The sequence below is a fragment of the Pteronotus mesoamericanus genome, unplaced genomic scaffold (assembly GCF_021234165.1).
Source record: "Pteronotus mesoamericanus isolate MK-2021 breed Mesoamerican mustached bat unplaced genomic scaffold, CSHL_Meso_final contig_164, whole genome shotgun sequence".
Taxonomy (NCBI): Eukaryota; Metazoa; Chordata; class Mammalia; order Chiroptera; family Mormoopidae; genus Pteronotus; species Pteronotus mesoamericanus.
The window spans coordinates 10380792-10397732 of NW_026555065.1; the positions used below are offsets into that span (position 1 = coordinate 10380792).

A 16941-nucleotide genomic window follows, 5' to 3' on the forward strand; every position below is an offset into this window, starting at 1 on the left:
GGGTACTTTTCCATGGAATTAATTAAGAGCATGGTGTTCTGATGCTCAGTGCCTTTTTTTCTTCCTATACAATTAGTTTTTCGGTCAAAACAACCCTTTCAATCTTTCCTATGCATAATAATACTGCTTTGAAACGTTTATCACTATTTATTTGGATATACTGTTTAAAACATTTTTACTTTAAGGAATCAGTTGTTTCAGAGACCAACAGTGAGAGTAAATGATTAAAAACCATTGTCAGCCCTGGCTGGAGTGGATCAGTGGATTGAGTGCCAACCTGTGAACCTCAAGGTCGCCAGTTCAATTCCCAGTCAGGCACAAGCCTGGGTTGCAGGCCAGGTCCCCAGTTGGGGGAGGGTGAGAGGCAATCTATCAATGTATCTCGGGCACATCGGTGTTTCACTCCCTCTCTTTTTCCCTCCCTTCCTCTCTCTCTCTAAAAATAAATAAAATCTTTAAAAAAAAATAAAAACAATTTTCAATCATTTTTTTCTTACTAAAAAAGATCAAGTAACATATTGATCTGAAATATGTTATATAAAACTGAAGGCTCAGAGCTTCTTATTTTGTGATGGGTCCTAATGCCAAGAATCACTGCCTTCTCCCCTCTGGTGTGTGGCCAGGCTTGTCAGAAACGCACACAGATCCTCAGCCTGTGCCACACTCAGCGGGTCTCGCTCACCAGAATTTCACTTTATCACACCAAAAAACTCAAACAGCAATGAGAGCAAAAAGAACTGGTCACAGAGCACAGCTGTCTCATTTCTTTCACTGTTAGCAGCTTCTTCGAGTTTCTTCCTCTACTGGAATCAATCTGGTAGCATATTTTCCCATAAAATCTTCTATTTGACCTACGTTTTCAAATTTATTTGCACAGAGTTTTGCAAAGTGTAAGTCACTTCATCTCTATATCTATTTCACATGATCTAGTTTTGTTTGTGTTTTCTTCACCAGCTTCTTGATTACATAGGTAAAATATATGTCTATATTTTTTAAATTGTTGTTCCCCCTAAAGAACTAGCTCTTAGATTTATCCTTTTTATTCCTTTCCTTTTTTTTTTAGATTTGATTTTATTTATTTAGAGGGAGGGGACGGTAGGGAGAAAGAGAGGGAGAGAAACATCAATGTGTGAGAGAAACGTCGATCAGTTGCCTCTCGCACACACCCCAACCTGGGACCAGGCCCACAACCCAGAATGTGCACCGAGCAGGAATCAAACTGGTGACATTTTCTTTATGAGGCAACATCCGACCAACTGGGCCACACTGGCCAGGGCAGACTTATCCTTTCTTTTTTTTTCATTTTCTAATTTATTGAGTTCAAGTTTGAGCATTAGTATTTCCTTCTGCTTTCCATTATTTTGTTGTTTTTGTTTCTAATTTCTGAACTTGCGTGCTTCATTTGTTTATTTTTATTTTTAATTATATTCCAGAAATTATGAGATATGACTGTGTCAGTTAGGAATTTTGTTGGTTCCCATTAACAAAGAGATCCAAAATAGCAATTTAAGAGTTAGGATTTTTTGCCCTAGCCTGAGTGGCTCCGTTGGTTGGAGCATCACCCCATAAACCGAAAGGTTGCAGGTTCAATCCCCTGCGAGGGCACATACCTAGGCTGCAGTTCAGTTCCTGGTCAGGGTGTGTATGGGAGGCAACCAATCAATGTTTCTCTCTCCCCCTCTTCCTCTCTCAAAAGAGCAATGAAAAAATGTCTTTGAGTGAAGATAAAAAATACTAGAGAGAGAGATGTTTTCCCCCCCAGACGTAGGACCAGGGCTGGAATGAATGGATCCCAGGATATTTTTGAGGAACACCTCTTTTATCTTCCCACTCATCTACCCTTGGTGCCTATTAGATACTGTATGATTCTAAGAGGGCTGATCCAGTGTCACATATAACAAAGACTTATTACGCAGCTGAGTCATTTTTCTTTTTAAGGAGCTTTCCTGGAAGCCCTGCCCACTCATCATTCCTTGCATCTTATTAGTGAGAACTTAATTATATGGCCTTCACCCCCACCCTGCAGCCCCACTGACTGAAAGGAGGGCTGTGAAATAGGGATTTTAGCTGGTCAGTGACGTGCTCAACAAGGTCACTGTTCTGTTAGTAAAAAGAGAAAAGAAAACGGACACTGGGAAGGCAGCTTTCCACCACAGTAATGTTTCTGTTACTACTTTTTTAGATGCTTTCAGTTTGTGGTTTTGATTTCTTCTTTGCCATAAGAGTTGTTTTTGAGAAAGTTTTCCATATCCAATATGTTTGTTGTTGTGTTGTTTTGGTTTGGAAGGTCTCTATTTCTATATGTTGGACATTGCTACTTGCATTATAGTGGGAAGATAAAGACTATTCTTCCTTTTTAAATGCAGTAAAGCTTCCTTTGTAGGCAAACATATGGGTTATTTTTGTCAATGTCTAATGAATCCTGGGTACAGTCCTTCTTTAAGGCATGACATTCAAAATACATCCATTAAAACAACCTTACCACATTATTTGATTCAGCCATGGCACATCCTTACTTATTTTGTCTTTCTGATTTGTCTTGGGTCTTCCTGGATACATTTGTCTCCTACTACTAGCATGATGCTGTCAGTTTTGCTTGGTGATTAGCCTTTTAAATATAAAACATGCTAGACATCATTACCTATTTTACAGATAGAAACAACTTGGAGAGTTACATTCCTCTGCAAAATTTATCATTATTTCAGAGAGTCCAGTTATTTTTATTATGTCTACTTTCATTTTCATCATTTTTAACCAAAGGAAAACAAAATATAATGAAAACTTGTACTCTCCAGCTTCCCTTCCCTCATCCCAGTCATATTCCCCAGAGAAAACCAATTGCAAACTATAGCTGTCCCAGAATTAACCTCCATGTTGCTAGGTAATATGCTTATTTCTTAATTTACCAGTTTTGCATATGGTAAATAATACAGCACACATGTGAATTTCTCATTCTGCCAGCTTCCCAATAATAAAATCGAGAGCCAATCATTTATAATATCATGACTACATATTGTTCACCAAAGAGCCAAATTGTAGACTCTGGTCATCTTTTCTTTCTTATAAAATTTTAACTTTTCTAGAGTTAGTAATTGATTACTAGTTTTACTTGTGTTGTTTTCTGTATACCTATCCTTAAATCCTTTCATCGGCTCCATCACAACTGTTACTTACTAATACTCATTTCCAGACGATCAAAGTAGCAGATAATTCAGCAATCTTGTCTCCTGGTGATCTCCCTTCTGCAACCCTCTACCGTCCTGCCCTACATGAGAATCTGGTTGCTCTTCTCCTTTCGTTCCCAATTTTTTCCCAGTTCTGTACCTTCCTTTCTCTGAGTTTACCCTATTGGTCTGATGGAGCATACTTCCAGTAGATTTTTAAGAAAAGTTCCAAAGGAGTACATTTTTGCATCTTTGTATGCAGGGGGAAAAAAATGTCTTTACGCTTACTTTTGATCGATAGACTAGTTAGATTTAGAATCTAGGTTAGAAATAATTTTCCCTCAGATCTTTAGAAGTATTACTGCATTATCTTTTAGCTTTCAGGAATGCTGTAAAGAATTTCAGTGCTATTATGATAGCCTTTCCTCTGTGTATGCCCTGATTATTTTTCTCTGAAAGTTTTCAGGACATTTTCTTTGTCCCTCGTGTTCTGAAAGTTCACAGTGATGTACCCAAGTGAGAGTTTTATAAAATTGAACACTTTTATAACACACGGGCACTTAATATATTCCTTCAATCTGAAAACCCAAGTCTTGAGTTCTATGAAATGTTCTTGCATTATTTCTATGATAACATTCAGAGAACTACTTTATTTTCTTTTTATTTTTGCACCTAATATATTAGTAATGTTAAATCTTTTAGACTGAATTTCGGTTTTTGGCATTTCTTTCTTATCTACTTTTCAACTCGAATTTTGTTGTTGATGTTGTTCTGTTTTTGGAGAAACAGATCCTCAACAGTTTTTTTTAAATTCAAGTGTTTGTTATTCCTACGATCTTTCTTGCTCTCTAATTCTCTTTCATAAGTGCTATTCTCATTTTAGACATTGAAATAGCTTCTCGCTTTCTACAAATATTACTGTAACTTTTTTTCAAAAACTACATTTTCTGTGCTTCCTGCACCATCTCCATTTTCTGCAAGGTTGCTCTTTTCCGTTTTGTTTTGGTCCATGCCTTTCATGTTGAGGCTTCCCTAACATGAGTCAGTTCCTTAGCTGCCTAATCCCATTTATGAACAAAGTACTAAAAGTAGATTGGAGGCTCTGTATGTGTGGAGGAGTTATTTACTGGTGAGCTTCAAGTAATGGAGGGAAAAAGGTGCCAAGCTTTCCACTGACGGACCCATACACTTCAGTATCTGGGGGCATCTTTTTTTCCCTAGAGCTCTTTGATTTGTCAAGAAAAGAAGTTTCCACTCCCTTGCTGGGGCTACACGGGCCTGACTGCTGGCTTAATGGGACAGGGCAGGGGACAAGCATGGAGGTCCCAGCTCTCATTCAGTCCCCCGTTTTCAGTCACCCACAACCCTTTCCAACATTATTCCAGTTCAGTCTCTCCAGAAAATAGACCTCCAGTCCACTCTGGGATGGGGAGGGGGCAGGGCAGCTGGGTACCCAGATATGCAGGGCACAGAGGATGCCCTGCTCCAGTTCTCACGGCCCTAATTCCCCAGATGTTGGCCCCTCACCCTGCCTTCTACAGTCACTGGGGACTTCCATATGAGCCTCTCAGCAGTTCTGCAGGCAAATCCCCTCATTTCTACACAGACCAGTGCTTTAGGCTGAGGCATCTATCACTCCGCTAATTCAATTATCACTCCTCCATTTGCTTTGGAGCTCTCCTCTGCTAAGACTCCACTGCCATTCTTTGTCTTTGCAGGTTTAATTTTTATTCCTTTACTATCTTTTGGGTGGGATTTTGAAAAGGAGAGCTCTACATCTGGCCCGTCGAGGCTAAAAATATTTGTGAAACGCTTCAATACACAGACAAGAACAGCTAACGTGCCTTAGACTGATGAAGCAATGCATGAGGCCCAAACCGAAAGGACTGGGTGTGTGTCTTGATCCCTTGTCTCCAAAGCTACATTGGCATGGTTTATTCTGCAGAAGTGTTTGTATTCATTAAAGTTTATTTTTAAAACTTTTTTAACTTATTTTAAAACTTTTAAGAAGAGCTTCTGTACAAACAAGTTTATCCACTGTGACGCTTTCTTTTAAAACATGATATTTACTAAATGAGGTCATTTTACTCACCAATAATCTCTTTTTATGCTGGCTCTGACTTTTCTATGAAAATATTTCTTCTAATATTTATTAATAAAATTCTTTTCTAGGATTCTGTAGTCCTTTTCATGAGTTGCTGCTACTACAGTCAACACTAATTACATTTCAATCTTTGAATAAGACCAGTTTGGTTTATTACAATCTTAGCTCCCTGTCAGCAGATTAATCCGCATATTTGAATTTCATGTAATGTCCACAATTTACATTTCCTTGACAACAAACCTCCATCCAACATTTTCACAGCATGACATTTCTCAGCTGGGCAATGAAAATGTGGATTTCCTTCACAATCACAGTGTAAACACTGAGTTAATGAATGAATTTAAGGACAGATGTTCTCCATTTTCAGACACAGGGTCACCTCACGATTTTACGTGCTCCGCAGACACACTTGCTCAGCCGGGGACGAAGCCCAACCAAGGGCTTACATAACTTGGCAGTACATGCTGACCAATTGCCAGGATGCAACGCTGTGGCACTTGGCAAATAAAAGGGGTGTTTTGGAGTGGAAATAATGCTTTTGGAAAAGACCACTAAATGATGATAATTGCTTTAGTTAGTGAGATCAATGAGTGTGTTTGTGAGTAAGAACAAAGAGCTTAGCACTTGGAAGAACTATGGACGTGTGCCAGACAGAAACAGTTCCTTTCTCTGGGCCATCACATGTTATCAGCTGAGCACAGAGATTAGTCACAATGTTGGGCCACACATCCACTCTAATTCCCAAGGGCACCGCTGAGACCTGGAAGCATATTTACCAGCAATTCCAGAGGCCCTTGTGGCTACTATTGGAAACCTTTCCGCCATGGCTTGCTGTCCCTCCTGAAAACAACAGTCCCCACCTGCCACGCCAGGAGGACTCAAGCACCAGCGTTGCACCTGGCCCAGGGGAGGGACTCTTTGCAGGTCAGCTTGGAATGAAGAGCGCTAGTTTATCATATACCATATTTGAAAAAGCATCTGGCCCTAGCTGGTGTGGCTCAGTGGATTAAGCACTGGCCTGTGAACCAAAAAGTCTCTGGTTTGATTCCCAGTCAGGGCACATGCCTGGGTTGCGAGGGCCAGGTCCCTGGTTGGGGGCGTGTGAGAGGCAATCAACTGATGTTTCTTTCCCTCTCTTTCTTCCTCCCTTCCCCCCCCCTCTGAAAATATATAAATAACTTTAGTAATAAAATAAAAGAGCATCTAAAGCAGAAATGGGGAGCTAATGAGAGTGCAGTCTAGAGCTTCATTCCAGGAAATAAGAAGGGAGCCACGAACCAAAAAGTCACTGCAGGTCGGATGATACACTTAAGGTAACACCTCTAAAGAGTGAACGAGATGTTCACTCCTGAAGGACTTGCTTGTAAGACTTGTAGAAAGATATGAAGTTTGTGTGGGGATATCCACATTAGAACCTCAACTAGTCAAATCTACAGTGATGGGAGGAAACTAAACTTCAGGTGGTGAGCACACAAGGCAATATACAGATGATGTATTATAGAATTGTACACTTGAAATTTAGCCTATCTTATTAACCAATGGCATCCCAGTAAATTTAATTTAAAAAAGAACCTCAACTAAATAAAAGTGAAAAATCAGAGTGCAGAAACGCAAGGTTAGCAAAATGTATACTAGTTTTTAATGTATTCCCAAACATGACAGAAAGAGGCAACTTACCTAAACAAAGCCATATTTCCTTCCTTTCCTTTCCTTTCTTCTTTTACTTTTCCTTCCTTCCATCCTTCCTTCCTTCCTTCCTCTTTCTACCTATCTCCCTACCTACCTATCAGTTCTATAGTGCAAACCCAGGAAACTGACCAAACCCCTAACACTTCAAAGGAAATGTTTTCACACAGAGTCAAGCCTTCAGAACTCCCTGGGAAAATGACTTCAAAAATAAACTTTGAGGTTTGAAAACGATGACAAAGTTGCTGTCTACTTTATACAGTTCTATATGGTTTGAATCTCTTTATGTGAGTATGACAACCAAAACTTTACTGTTTTTGAAAAAAAATATTAATAGTGAGTTCCGCAGCTTCCCCCCAACCCAACTTGTAGAAAAAGGAGGGTGGCGAAGAGAAGAGAAGGACCTGTTGGAAAGTTCATTGGATACTTGGAGTTAGAAACCATGGAGGATCCAACAGGGTGTGAAGATCGGGGTCACCAGACTAGCTAATCAGACCACACTCAGAGACCACACTCAGACTGGGGCACAGGCACCACGCTGGCTTTCCTAGGATCCGCCGCCTCCCCTCCGGAAGCGCATCCCCCCATCCCCTTCGGTGGTCTCCCGCCACATCAGTCTCTGCTCCACTTTCGCTGGTTTTGAGCCCGCTCCTCTTTCCTTATCTGGCTAGAATGTGTATTACCATTTAATTTAAAGTGGTATTATATTCCCAACTTTAATTTTAAAATTCAGTGATTGATATTTTATATTCTACATGGTGGCTGAAAAAATACGGAATTCATGTCCACAAAATGTTTAGGAAATGTTATTCATCCTTTTTCACCTCTTGATCCGGAAATGACTTTGGAACGTTCTCCCACCGATGCAGAGCTAAGATACAGACGTCTGCAATTCTGAAGACGAGTAATGAAGTACAACAGGCAAGAGCAGGGGTGAGAAACATGTCTGTCATTTAACTCAGGTCAGGCAAGTTCTTTAACTTCTCAGAGTGTTTTCCTATCTCAAAAGTCAGATTATTAATGATGACTTCAAACGGTGCTTAGGAAAATCAAACCATATATCGTCTGTTAAGTACAAAGCAGGAAATAATGAAAAATTCAGTGTGGCATTTATGGCCACAAGAAAGCTGACTTTGATCATAGTATGTTTTCAAATACTTCTGAGACAGAGGCTAAAATCCCCACTTGTTAACCAAACAGCATTAACCACCAATATCCTGAAATAGCGTATTAACTAATCAAGAAACCAGAGGGCTAAGAGCCTAAAGTACTGTGCTGCATGCATAGTGGAAATTTAATAAATAGGTGTTGATCAAATACATGAATGTCTTTATAATGCCAGGTACCCAGAAAAATATCTTAACTAAAGATAACATATTCATGACATTTGTGCCATAGTTTCTTGTATAGAATCTAAGCCCAAAACATATCAACACAAGCTTATTTTATCACTGCATGTCCTCCCTAGGCCAAAATCTAACATCAGAATCCTCCTCTACACTGCACCTTTACATTCACTGCCAATCAATCAGTGTAGACACAAAATAAAAACTGTTTGCCATCACTGACGTACATCATGATACTCACCTACACCTACCTATGCTGAAGCCAAAATGGCCAAGAAGTAAATTATCTCCCAAACCCAGTGGGGGTCTTCTCAGATTTCTCAGGCTTATCATTCATTATGTTACAGTCAACTCTGAGCACTGAGAAACTCTTCAAACTCAGGCTGTATCTTATGCTCACATTCACATTATTGACATTAATATAATTCTATCAGGCCACCAAGAGAAAGGGAACATTTTACAGACTACTGGCAAGAGAAGCTTCTGTCCTCACATTGTTTTTACAACCTCTGCTTTCAACTCTCCACCTCCCCACTCCCTGGTTTAAAAAAAAGAATGTCTTCCTTCGGCTGCAAAAATCCTCAGCTCAGGCTCAGCTAGTCCAGCAGTTTCTGGCACTGGCCAGCACACAGTCAGCCCTGCACTGCATAGCACAGGTGCTCCAGGTTTGTCCCAACGACCACATTTTAAGTTTTTCCAACTGATTCTGAGTCACACATGAACATCGTTCCTCCACGGGGCAGCCTCCCCTGCATGAGGGCTTCTGCGTGTCCCCTTTGGAGATATGTGGACTCTGAGCAGCGTCAGTTTCCCCAAGGTCTCCTACGAGGCTCGGGGGCAGCACCAGGATTCAGAGGCAGACCTTCTGTCCCTAAGACCTGAGTTCTTTCTGGAGCAGGGACCATGTCTTCACTTTTCGGCTCCCCACAGTAGCTGGTACAGCTCTCCTGACATTGGGAGGGCGATGGACCAAAACGCATCACTGTGTCCCACTGCACTGGCGGGCCAGCGAGGCAGACTCTGGTCTGTCAGATCTCAGCCAAGGTGTCATTCCTCAGGGAAGCCTTCCTCTTTGCCATCTCTTGACACCCAGAGGTGTCCTGCACATAGCAGGAGCTGAATGAATAAATAAGTGAATAAACTAATCACCTATATACCAGGCACATACCTCTCTGAATCCCCTTCGAACGTTTGAACAACTGAAAAAAGAAAGTTAGAGTGACATCAGAGGAATGGCAGCGTGAGGGGTCCCCGTGGTCTCTCCCCCTGCAGTTTCAACAATTTGAACAACTGTAACTCAACAGAGGATTCCCTACTCAACGCACAAACAGGTCTGAGAGATCCATGCTTTGAAACAACTGAAGCTGCCAAAAACTAATTTTGTTTGTGATGCCAAAATATCCATTATAAGGAAAAACTACATTATAATATAGTAAAAATTATGAGTGTTTTTTTAAAAAGCCAGGGTTTTCATAACAAATCGTTTTTGCCCATCCTTCACCAGTGTGCCCACCAGTGCCAGGTGGGATATGTATCACTGTTTAAAACACGAAAACGTGATGACCGACATCACTGTGGCTTTCCTCCCTACCTCCTGCCGTCACGTTCACCAGACATGCGCTCCAGAAGTAGAAATAGGCTCCTAAGGGGAGTAAAGAGACACTGTGGAATTCCAACAATGCCAGCTGTACATTCCCGGCACCTCCTCAAAGAGGATTCCTGCAAAGTGAACTCCAAAGTTAAAATTCCTCCTCTGGAATATGTTATGTCTTCTCTGAAGCATCTCGTCTTAGTCACTGAAAACAAGGTCAAGCCTGGGAAACCTGTCTGTCTTTGTCCTTATCAGGGCAAAGTCTGAGGGAGTGAGCATCCTGAGCAAACCTGGCCAAATCCGGAGCCATCGGGGAGGGTCCCTGGCTGGTGTGCAGCCTCCCCATCCCCAACAGGCATCAATTCACAACCAACCAACTCCCATAAACGTCTCAGCTCTTCCCATGGGATGCAGAAAGACTTCGCTATAAATGACAGGCACCTGGAACTCTCCCCAGAAACCCACTGAAATCATACAGTGTGACTGTTAAAAACAAGTGGAAGATAACACTGTAGAGTCAGCCAAAATATTAAAAAATAAAATCAAAATAAACCTCCTATAATAGAATCCCAGGAGATTCCCACATGCGTAAATTCATGTGTATTGTTCATGACAGTTATTACCCCCAAAGTTTGATGATACTGGGACTTTGTTTCCCAGTTCAATCTTCCTCCCCAGGATTCTCCTGGGTGGAGAGCAAGGGACAATCCAAGACCCCAACAAAGTCATAGCAAACATGCTGCACCTTCTTCTTGCCAGGTACTTGGGTAATTGAAGAAAGCACCGTACTTTTAGACAATGCACGCATTTCTGATGTCCGTAGGTCCCTCTCGCCTTTCCTAAAGCACCGCCACCCACAGCTGCTCTTGTCTTCCCTCCCAGTCCTTCTGGTTTCACGCTTCCACACGAACAAGTTAGGCGTGTTAGTATGAGAGCCTAAAATTGTATTTGGAAGTTGCTATGGTTTGAATGTATGACTTCCCCCACCAAATTCCTATATTGAAATCCTAGTTCCCAAAGATGATGGTAGCAGGAGGTGGCGCCTTTGGGGGACGGTTAGGTCATGAGAGTGGAGCCCTCACGAACAGGATTAGTGCTCTTATGAAAGAGGCCCCACGGAGATCCCTGGTCTGTTCCACCTTGTGAGGACACCGTGAGAAGGCACTGCTAGGAACGAGGAAGAGAGCCTCACCAGAACGCCACATGCTGGTGCCTTGACCTTGGACTTTCAGCCTCCAGAACTGTGAGAAAGAAATTTATGTTGTTTATAAGCCACCCAGTGTGTGGTATTTTGTTAGACCAGCCCAAAGGGACCAAGACAGAAGTGAACAGGCTATAAACAAATACATATATTCCAACGAAATGTGTGTGGGACAACCAGTCACATTTACTCTCAAAGCAAGAACGTGTCTCTCTCTGGGTCTCCATTTCCCAAGAGCAGACCCCTTCCTCTCTGGTCTCCGGGAGCCCAGAAGAGCAGAAGGACCTGGGGCAAGAGTTAGATTGGAAGCGTCTGCCTGCCCGCCTTCCCCTAGCCCAGGCCCCGGCATGGATGGGTAAAGGCCACCAGCACCGTGATCTTTATTTTCTATTTAAATACCTTTACACAGATATCTCCAGTAAGAAAGTTTCACAATTCATGACGTTTTTCAGGAATCAGAGATTGAGTCAGTAATCAGAAACAAAAGTTTCAGCTATGTAAACAAACAAAAGTATTATTTATTTCAGCCTTTTAGAGTTTGTCGTATACTCTTTATATTCGAATGAATACAGACATTTTAAAATGTTCCTTTCTTGAAAGCATGCTAAAACTGAATAGCCCACTCGGAGCCTATACTCTCCTTATTTGGTTTAACACAGCTTTTCATGAGCCCTTTGAGAAGGCCTGATCCTAAGCGTCCCCGTCCTCGGCTGCATCTTCAGTACTGACTAATTGCTATTTTAGTTTTTCACAAGCTTGTAAAATGTACAGATGCCTTTAAAGAAAAAAAATTCTCAAAGACCTTTAGTGTTCACTTAATGTACGAATATAAAGCTATTATAGTTTTTATGATAGCATAAAGCCAAAACAAATCTGCACGTTAAATGCAAATACAATTACAAAACTCATACAAATCAAATTCACAACATGAATTCAATATGCGGGATATTAATTTTGCAGACCTAAATCACCACACATGGTGTGAACAGGAAGGCGCTTACCGCTAGAGCGCAGGTCCTCATGATTTTATCGTGCCCCGTTGGCTTGTACAATCTTCTGCAACCTTTTTTATTCAAACGACTAGGACACCTTCATTTGTGTGGTATGCCATAAAAATGTTGGGTCTTCACACTGATGTGTCCAATGCATCTCAGTTCTTTTCCAATAGTTCATGAAAATTAAAATGCTATAACGTAACCTGAAACCCAACCCACTATTAACATGGCATCGGAATTGAGCACTAGGGACCAGTGGTCATCCAGCTCCTTCAGGATATGCTGATACCAATGTTTTCTTTAATCACTACAAGTTCTTACTAAGAGCCTACCCCATTCTCCACACTCTTCTACAGCATGGACAGACAGCCCTGTCCCCAGAGAATTTACATTCCCATGGGGAGAAAGAGAAAAGAAACAAATAACTCACAGAGTGACAACTGCTAGAAAGAAAATGAGGCAGGATAAGGAGAGAACAAGGTGGTGCTGGTAATGACAGTCTGTTTTAGGTACAGTGGTCAAGGAAGGGCTCTCCAAGGGAACATTTGATTTGAAAGAGAGGATGAGATCTTTGCAAGCTGTGCACCAGGTAGAGAGAACAGCAAGTTTGGAGCTTCTGAGAAAGGAATGTGCTAGACAAGTTAGGGAGTCAGCAAGAAAGCCAGCTTTGCCAGAACAAGTGGGAGATGAGGAGGGGAAGATAGGGGAGGACAGAGCAGTGGGCAGGAACCAAACCACGGGCTCTGTGGACCTCAGTGAAGCCTCTGGGTGTCATCCCAAGTGGGTTGGCAAGTCACCAACAAAAGTCAAGATATTATTTAAAGCCAGGGCCTGGATGAGCTCAGCTAGGAAGTAATGCAGACAGAAACGTTAAGGACAGAGCTCCGGCGCCTTGCGCACAGTGTGCTCTGCGCACTGGCAGCAATGGCATCACCTGGAAGTTTGGTAGAAATGCGAAATGTTAGGCCCCACCCAGACCCATTGAGTGCTTATCTGCATTAAACGAGATCCACAAGAGGGTGGAAGCCCTAGCACTCCCACGCTGAGACGTCAAGAAGAGAAGAAGCAGGCAGAGACAACGGAGAGGGAGCAGCCCGATGGGAGGAAACCAGGCGAGTGTGGTGGTGGCCTAGGAGCCAAGAAAAGCTGGTCGTGTATTTTAAAAAGGAAGGAGTGATCAAATAAGCCAAACACTGCTCATACGCTAATGTAGACTGGGGAGAGACCATTGTGCTAGGCAGGACAGAGACTGAAGGTGACCTTGACAAGAACTTTGTCACGGGAGTGGAAGAGGCATGAATGTCCCACAACCAGAGTGGGCTAACGAAAGAATGGAGTGAAAACCACTTTTTTCAAGGAATGTTAATCATCAAAGAAATTAAATCATAAAAATAAAGGCAGTCATGGAAATTTTAGATCCCACCTCTGCTGTATTTGTTTCCTACCCCCGGGGAAGCGTTTGCAGGGGTGGGGGTGCAAATGAAAATGCATAGCCTGGTATTCATGCTAATGCATTCTGAGCCAGACTTTACCTAATTTTATGGAATATTATTTTTACCCCTCCCTCTGGTAGTCAGTTGCCTTTTGTCCTGAGTTGCAGCTGAACCTCTAAGGGTGTGTGCCAACAGCAGCTGAAAGAGGTATGGCCAGTGTTTAATTAAGACCACTTGCAGAAGCACACAGAAATACCTTATTCACGCTGGGAAAAACAGAAAAACACTGGTGAAAGAATCCAACTAGAAAAAAGAGAACTCACTCCTTTCCCTTTCCTCTATAGAACCCCTTGACCTATCAGTGCTCACCCCCATCCCATCCCACCTTACGCCAGGCATGGGGGAACCTACAGGGAATCACCTACTAAACAAAGGAAGCCTTCCGGAGATCCTCTAACCCACCACCCCTGACTTCTGTGAGATGAGCCACTTTCCAACTCTCTAGTTCCAAGTTTTTAGACCCAAACCTCAGCTCTGGGATCCATTCCCATCCCCATCATCACTTCTCCTGCACCAGTAACGAAGAAAACAATTCCAGTTTACTTTTCTGCACCTACACCCAATATGGATGTGAAGTCCCTTATCTTTGACTCACTATCCCACAACATGCAACCTGGAAGCAACTCTTTAATTTGCAATAATAATAATAATAATGTAATGAACTCTTAAGAAATGGTAGTATGTAACAAGTATTTTTCTAAATGCTTGTATATTAAATATTAACCTCTTCTGAACTGTAATGTCCAACTAACCTCTGGACATCAGCCTAATGGTGAACAGTAACACATACACTTTAATTTGGGTGGTTAACTGATGACCACATAGGAAAAAAAATTGCAAAAAGAGAGAGTACTTAAATGTCTTAGCTTTCTTTGAGGGGCTCAATTTAGAAAGATTTTGTATTAAAAAACAAAGTGTAATCAACCTTCCTGGGTAGATCTTTCCAGCGGGAGCCTTCTCTGCGTCTGAGCGGTGGGATCACGGTGGGAAGCCCTCGCCAAAACCGCCCGTGCCCTCTGACTGTCCCCGGGCGGCACGGAGCGGACAGTCCTGACTAAACAGGTGCCAAGTTGGGAAATGAAATAGGCAATAAAAGTAATTTTTTTAACTCTAAGCATGAAAAAAATCACTACAAAGAAAAGAGAAAAAACTGAAAAGGAAAAGGAAGAAACACAAAAGGGAGACAATGAGAGGAAGTCCCTCCCTGGAAGTTAGAGATTAAAAAAAAAAAAGTTGAGGGCCACACATTTCTCTGGAGCCTCAGGCTTCCCCACCCCCACCCCCAATACCAGGGACAGCACCTGTGACTTCTCTCCTTATAGGAAGTGAGCAAATAGTTGTAGGGAGAAGACACCATGACCTGTCTAAGAAAACTAAAAATACTAACCAATGGCAGGAGAAATATTACAACCCCACAATCAGCATCTAAGGGAAAAATCTGCCTCAAGAAAGCCAAGGCCTTTAACTTGGACCTTTTAACAATCATTCACATCCACACTGTGAGATTATAGTTTACAAAATGCTTCCACAGTCACCATCTTGGACTGGACCCAGTCCACACAGGAGCACACGACGCCATACAGCTGACAGCACTAAAGAGAATTAGCGCAGTGGGGACATGAATCCAGCTCTGAGCCGTCCATGGGTGCGGTGCGCTCTACCACCCCTTCTCAGTGTGCTTTCTGCTTTTAAAACCAGGCCCTCCTGCTCTCACAGAGGCTCAAGATGTTTGGGGAGAGGGATTATGTTTTTCTCCAAGTAGGTGATTATAATTTTTCCACTGGGAAGCATTCCCTCAGCCTAAGGTTTATTTTTGCCAAAAGCGTCCCACCAGATATCCTCAGACAATTCCAGGAGAGAGGCCTTAAGCTGGAGTTCTCATATCCAAACGCACCGCTAAGAACATCACTGGACCCATCTCCTACCTCAGATGCTTTGGAGGAAACAGGGGTCCCTCTGTTGTTTAGAGGTAGAAAGGGAATTGGGGGATTTGGTTTCAGAAAGGACTCCTCAACAGCTCAGGATGCCCATCCTGTTTCCACATATAACAGTGTCCTAGTCTGCTCACACTGCAGACAAGATACCATAGATAGGGTGGCTTAAACAACAGAAATTTTTTAGTTCTGGAGGCTGGGAAGTCCAAGATCAAAGTGCTAACTGATTCAGTTCCTGGTCAGAGCCCTCTTCCCGGCACTTCTGTTTCCTCACAGGGCCTTTGCTCAGGGCATTTGCAGGAAGAGAGAAACCTTTCTTTCTTTTCTTCTAAAGCCACTAACCTCATCATGAGAACACCGCCCTCAGGAGCCCAAGAATCTTCTCCAGCTTTGCATGCCTGGGATGCGAGCAGCGATTAGGATGAGAGGAGACACAGGAGGCAGGGGAGAACCGAGCTTGTTCCCCTCAACAACATTATGATTTTCATGATGAAGTCTGCAATAACCTTTATCTATTTATATTTAATTTAATGGCCTTGGACTCTGGGGAAGCCACAAGCCTCATCTATCATGTGACAAATATCAGTCTCTTCTGGTATAATTTTTTTGTGCTAACTACAAGTGACATGAAATTAAAAATAGGTCAGAAGGCTTTCCATTTGAGTTTTTTAAAATTATTTTTCTTTTTTACTGAATTTGTTGGGGTAACATTGGTTAAAAAAATTATATAGGTTTCAGGTATACAATTCTATAATGCATTATCATATATTTTATTGTGTGTTCAGCACCCCAAGTCAAGTCTCCTTCCTTCACCATTTATCCTGTGTACCTTCCTCTACCCCCCCCCCACGATGCCCCTTTCCCTCTGATAATCATTATACTCTTGGCTGTGTCTATGAATTTTTTTAATGTTGTTCACAAGCTTTTCCTAATTCAGTTCCCTAATGGCTGAGTCTTCAACTTCCCAGTTCTTTCTTTTAAAGAACAATCAGACCAAAAGAATCTAACTGTATTACAAATATATGAAACAACATAACGGAAGCAGGTGAGGGACAAAGGTAATGATCTAAGTAACTCTGGAAATAAGTAGTCAGACCAACAGCAAAAGGAACTATATCTACGTATTTTACTGTAGTTGAAAAAAATGTTTTCCATAAAGAGATGAGTTAACAACTCTGAAGCCGCCGTACATGTATATTGGAATTAAACAAGCAACTAGGTGACAGATAGCAGGAGCCTCTTGGAGTGGGCGGTTATGGACATGCAGCAGAGGAAGGCTAGAACGATCCATGTGGTAATGGATTTGAGTTGGAGACGTCAGTTTAGCTCCTGTTTAGCGTAATACAGGTACAAACGACTGCATAGTTATAAGTATGTGTATATACAGTATGCACATGTTTCTCCTTGCCCTGTCACCCAAGAGGACT

General features: G+C 42.1%; 1 protein-coding gene across 2 annotated transcripts in view; it reads right to left on the reverse strand.

Annotated features, from left to right (window-relative positions):
• CGNL1 (cingulin like 1) overlaps positions 1 to 16941 on the reverse strand; it is a 152508-nt gene that overhangs the window by 101798 nt on the left and 33769 nt on the right. The gene's annotated exons all lie outside the window — the stretch shown is intronic.